The 6,000-nt window shown below is 41.7% G+C and overlaps 1 protein-coding gene across 8 annotated transcripts in view; it reads right to left on the reverse strand.

Moving 5' to 3' along the window:
- Positions 1-2,412, reverse strand: part of LOC132986843 (radixin) — a 45,169-nt gene extending 42,757 nt beyond the window's left edge. For 5 of the 8 annotated variants that reach the window (XR_009675553.1, XM_061053499.1, XM_061053505.1 and 2 more), the window contains exon 1: positions 2,138-2,366. The gene's annotated coding sequence lies outside the window, so the exon portion shown is untranslated. The other 3 variants (XM_061053501.1, XM_061053500.1, XM_061053502.1) reach the window with 3 other exon arrangements.
- Positions 2,413-6,000: the final 3,588 nt, after the last annotated feature.

The raw sequence follows: 6,000 nt of genomic DNA on the forward strand, positions 1-6,000 counted from the left end.
TCCTCTTTCAACTGTGACCTACTGTGTGTGTTACTGATGCATGCATGCACATTTACAATACAGGGAATGATTGTTGAACGGTTATTTCTGGCACATTCACTATTGTCTCGTACTTTCTATTTTGGGTTCTGTTTGACCCGGCTGTGTAACCTTTGTCGGACAAATGACTAAATCAGAGCCACTCTTCTGAGATTCCCAGTGAACATACAAACTGCAAATATAAGAAAAAGAAGTGCTCATCTAATTTGCTTAAATAAGCCAAATTTCCGACCATTCAGCAGGAAGAGCTGACCATGCATCCTGGTGATTTTGTAGGCCTGCATCCGTTTCAGACAGTCTCACAGTAGCAGCTGGTGTGTGAAGAAATGCTCAAGATTCAGGCAAATTTGCAAGTTTGGTTTTCTCAATTAATGTGTTTGTTAAGATTTTTGAAAAAGTCTAAATCTGTTTCTGCATACATTAGGCTTAACTATGGCCTGTTGACCTTTCCCTATTATACCTACATAATTAAGATAGATGGTTCTTAATATACGGATCCACTACAAGGAGTTTCTGGGCAAAATATTGATGCACATTACACAACACACATTGGACTTGAAGGTTTAGTTTTCCAAACGAAAGCCTAAAAATTCTTCAGGGTGGATATTTTTTACTCAAAAAATGCTTTTTCTTGCAGTCAGAAGGAGTGGCTATAACTGACTTGAAACACTGAGAATGCATAAAAACATACAACACCGTAATATAATAATAATTTCTCAGTAATCTGCATGTCTGTCAAAATAAGACACCACTCTTCTCTGTTCTGATGTGGACTCATGAGATGATTCAACAGGTTACAAAATATAGCGCTGCTGGGAGAAATCTAAAACCCTCTGTCAAAGGTAGGCTATCTCATGTCATGATGCACGTCGAGCCTCTCTCTCAAATGAGTTGTAATTTGGTCCCTGGGAAGGGGGCGGGGCCAAGAGGATGCAACAGGAGGATTTGAGTGACGGGGGTTAACAGCCAATGAACTCACTCAGCCAGCTGTAATGAGGCCAATCAGAGACGTCTTAAAGTTCCCCGACGCGGACGGAGCATCTGTTTGTGCCAGATGGACCGCTAGCAATCGTGAGCGGGACGGTATTCAGCACGGACGTTTACGTGAAAACAACCGAACTACAGCGCGTGTTTCACGTTGGAAACGCGGCGTGGTTTCCAGGACGGGAGGTAAACTCACTGCAAGTTACATGACGAACACAATATCCGAGCCAATTCTCCCTAGTCTTTAATTTAAAAAAAAAAAAAAAAAAAATGCACCTTTACCAAATTGTCAGCATTCTCGTGACGAAAGCGGAAAAGGCGCAGAAGTAGCAAAATTTGAATCGCCCACAAGTATTTCCTGAGCACCAAAAAGCAAGCGTTTTGACACATTTGACACAAACGGCTCCAGTGTGTGGACACGCTGGTTGCTTGCGTTGAGGCAGCTGCTACACTGTAACAGAAAGAAAGCTGCACCGTCAGCGGCAGCAGCGACAACAGAAAGTTGCAAACGACGCAACAAACATTGTTTACGCTGTAAGCTTTTACAAAGACGCAGCAGAGCATGTACAACGTTAAAAAAAACTGAGGTGAGGAACTGTGTTAAACATAGTGCACAATAAAAACACAAAAACAAATGTGAAATTGTAAATGATTAGTTTGAATTTTGGTGCAAAATCCTAATTTATCACAGTGGCAGCAGATGAAGCGCCTGCAGTTCATTCTGGAAAAAAAAAAAAAAAAGGGGACACGCATCTAATTACCCTGACTGGGAATGTAAGCTCTACTCCCGTTGCATAACCTGGTCAGTGGCACAGAGCACCCTCAGCGCAAAGTGACACCCATCCACTCACCCGTCCTCCCGTCCTGAAATGTGCAAGAAGCCGGTACGAAACGGCGGGCGAGGCACAAACTGAGCCCCACGCTGTCTGCAGCCTCCCTGTCAGAAAAGGTGTGTGCGCTGCAACAAGACGAACTTGTAGCTACGCACTCGTTCGCCGGGCCCACGTTAAAACACCGCTGTGCTCGCTCCAGCCCGGAGTGGAAAATAAATCCCCCCTCATTTGAACGGCTTAACGGAAGGAAGGCAGGCTGAGATGAAGCCGCTCAAACTCACCTCTAACGCCCGGCTGCGCTGAGGAGGATGTGTCCAAGTGTCACCCTCCCTCCAGCTGGTACTTAATTTATCCACGGAGAGTAAAAATAGAGCGTTTCACCTTCCCGTTGTCGGCGCTGTTTACCGGACACGCTGCGTAGGCTACCGGCAGTGCACAGTGATACGCGCTTTTAGCGGTTGAAGCTCCCACCTCTCCCGGAGAAGAGGTACAGACAGTCAATATGGCTGACGAACTTACCGTACTGAGGCGTGGTGAGCGGAGTCCTGCAGATTCCCCCCCCCCTCTCTCACCCTGTGACTGGAAGTCTGCAGAGCTGCCTGCTGCGGGGTCCCAAACTTTATCACACCCAACAAGGAGTCCTGTCACATAATGAAGCCTCACTTGTAAATGCATAAGGTGGCAATTTATTTCTGTATTATTTGAATGCTTATACTTAATAGATTAGAATGTGCAAGTAGGCAAGGACTAAAGAGCTTACAGAGACGTGATGAGGGATGTGCACTCAGGGTTAGATTGAAATTCAGGGTCCAGGTTGATATGCTGGTCTGGTTTTATGAGGAGGTCTAGGGAGTGAAACAAAGCAAGCAATAGTCATAAACACAAGGTGTACCTCTATGAATATATTTTCAATTTCACTTATATCCCTGAATATGTGCTTTAATCACAAGTAGATAATAAAACGTTTTGTTGCTTTAATAAATAACTCTGAAAACTATCATTGTGTGCTTTAAAAAAAACGATATTTACAAAAGGTTTTCTTTAAAGAAAAGTCCTCCTGCAGGGCTCATGATCAGTGGTGATCCGAGAGTCTGTTGGGGCCCTAAAGGCAAAAACAATCGAGAGGCCCTCTAACCAGCGTTCTCTATCGTATCAAGGTTGTCCCTTCACCGAACATATTTCCAACATGGGAACAGACGCACAAACACGGCGCCCCTCGAAGTGCCAACGAGTGCATAAGCGCTACTCATAAAACATGTTTCTCTGTTTCATCACCCGAGGGGAAAGAGGGAAGAAGTAGCGGTGGGTTCCTCACCTTTATGTCTGTCTCTGTCCCGACGCTTCCTCCTCTTCCTCTTTTTTTTCTTTTTTCTCTCCTATAGACGGATAATTCCTCCTAAATATTAGTGGTTGTCTTTCATTGAAAAACTCTGTTGTTTTTTTTTTACAGCAATAACTTGTGTGATGCTTAGCAGGGCAACATAAGTGAGTGCTTTCAGATGGGGCCAACTTAGGGAGGTTTTCTACTGTCATTGCAAAATTTGCACATTTTGGGCTGCTGGTTTGGGTTTAAAGTTTGTCAGCTCTCAGGGGGGGGGGCCACGAGCAAGTTGCCTGCCTTGCCTGTTTACAATCACAGGTTCTTTTAATGCAAATCTGTGACTGATTGACAAAATTGAAGAGGGATTCTCTGTGCTAAAAGTAGAGTAAAAATGCTCAGTTTGATGTAAAAAGCAGGCCGGGGAGTGTTACAGAGTAATTTAGCAGTCCACGGGCTGCACAATTCTTTTGGGATGTCCTGTAAACAAATACATTCTCCACTCTTGTCTCCAGAGTTTTCTCTCTCCGCCTCAGCACATGGGCAGCTCCTGAAAAAAGCTCGCCATTCATCCCCGCCTGCTGATGAAGCTTTATGAAAATAGCCGTGTTGTGAAACGGAGCTGTGTGGTTGTGAGGAGGAGAGATGTGTCATCTCTGAGCTGTGAGTCACGGGCTTCGTCTCAACCTGAAGTCATGATGAGAAAACCACACAGCCAATCTGGAATCTGACAGTCACTCAGAGAGAGAGAGAGAGAGACTGAGGATTTGGAGAGAGCCAAGTTGATGACTAGATTTGAAAAAAAGGTAACTGTTACCTTTTTCTGCCCTCCGGCAGACATATTTTTAAAATAGATATTACCTGGGATTGTTGCTCTAACTTTAGCCTCACATGTGTTTTTCAAGGAGTTGAAAGAATTCTTTTAAAGGGATATTGCACCATTTTTTTACGTAATCATTATCTGTCTAAGGTATGCATTATGAAAAAACACCTGCAAGCAGCTTAAAAAGATTAAAATAATGTAGTTTTTATATAATATTACAAATTAAAAGTCAATAACAATATGTCACATCTTCCATCATCTTTACAAAGCAGCGGTGGACGGATGTTTGCTCAGTGAGATGTGAGGTCAAAGGTCAGAGTAGAGCAATTCATCTGCTTTAGTTTTGCTGATCCATTATTGTCTCTGATTTATTAATCAAAATGGAACATGTCCTTATGACAGGCCTTGTAAAATATATATATATATATATTAATCTTCCTGCACCAGTGTTATTATTTGAGGATGTTGGTGACCACGTTGATAACATGCTGACTCAGCTTGGACTTGTAGCCTGAACATTCATCTGAAAGATGCTCCTCTGACAGAAAGGCACAGGATGTAATGGAAGAGGATGCATGATGTAAAGTTTTGCTAACTCAATAATCAGCCGTATTTCTGAGGCAATGCTAGTGGCTTGTTGTGTGCAAAGCATCCTGGTTAATGTATGCCGGTATGATAACACAAGCAGGAGTACAGGGCTTTTAAAAAACAATATACAATAGCATTCAAAGGAAGGAATGTGTTGCTTACATTGTCGACATTTTCCATGAACACTGATTGGAAATCCACTGGAAACACTTTACTTTTCCAGTGCCTAAATAGCATATATATATATATATATATATATATTTACACTATAGTAGTCAAATATCTGCTGAAATAAAAGACTCATAAAGAAGTCATGCTCTTCACTCCAGTATTGATTATTTTATAAAACTTTCACTACAGTATTATTTAAGTTATTTCTAGTTCTGCTTTATTTCCTTGTTAATTGTTTAGCACCAATACACCAAGTCAAATTCCTTGTATGTGTAAATGTACTTGGCAATAAAACCTGATTCTGATTCTGATTCAGACCTTTTTTTTAATCCCAAACTATATGTTCTTTCACATTCATATTTCTGTCACTAAAGTTTTCCTGCTGATAATATTTCTTTAAACTGTCAATACATTAACATGTATTAACATTAACAATCCAAAGTGTGCAGACTCGTCTCCAGAAGTGACGTTATCAGTTATCCATCTTCATTTGTGTTCACACAATATTCGGAAGCGATCATCACAACATGTACGATTTGTCTAAGTCTTTTCCAAACCCCAGTTTGTCCTCAGTGTGTGTCAGAAGAACTCAGGCTGCAGCAGACTTGAAAGTAATGCTCTGCAACAATGGACGCCTACTCCTTCATCAAGACGAGAAAGAGAAAGACGACAGAGGAAAATGGAGGTCAGATTATAAAGGCAGATCTCCTGAGAGGCTGATTCATCAGGTTGTATCTCTGGCCTATTAACTCTATAAATAATTCCTATAAATGTGGAGCATAGTGAGGAGGATGAAATTGTTGTAAATTGCTGTTATGAAGACAGATGCTTTAAAAAAATCTCACATTGTGCCGCACGTTGAGTCACTCCTGATGTCATTGTCCTGTGACAGAAAATACAGACAGGTGCAAAAGCAAGGCAGCTTACTTAATCGTTCATTGTTTGTAATAGATTTTAACTAATTTTTAATTCAACTCGTCTTCTCATTATTGTTTTCTGTGGGAAAATGTACATCTCTTTCACGTCTCTCCCACACATTCATCCACTTCCTCTTCTCCTTTTGTCTTCTCTTCAAGGCCGTGACCTCTCACTATCACTCGGCAGTCCAAATGCAGTTTTAGGAAGTAATGTAATACATTAAATGAGATTACGGTCTAATCTCAAGGATGCACTGCAGGGACTCTGTAAGCAGCATTAATTCTCTTCTTGTAAGACAAGTCAATTGAACTCTTTAAAGTCCTTTT

The sequence above is a fragment of the Labrus mixtus genome, chromosome 13, assembly GCF_963584025.1.
Source record: "Labrus mixtus chromosome 13, fLabMix1.1, whole genome shotgun sequence".
Lineage (NCBI taxonomy): Eukaryota > Metazoa > Chordata > Actinopteri > Labriformes > Labridae > Labrus > Labrus mixtus.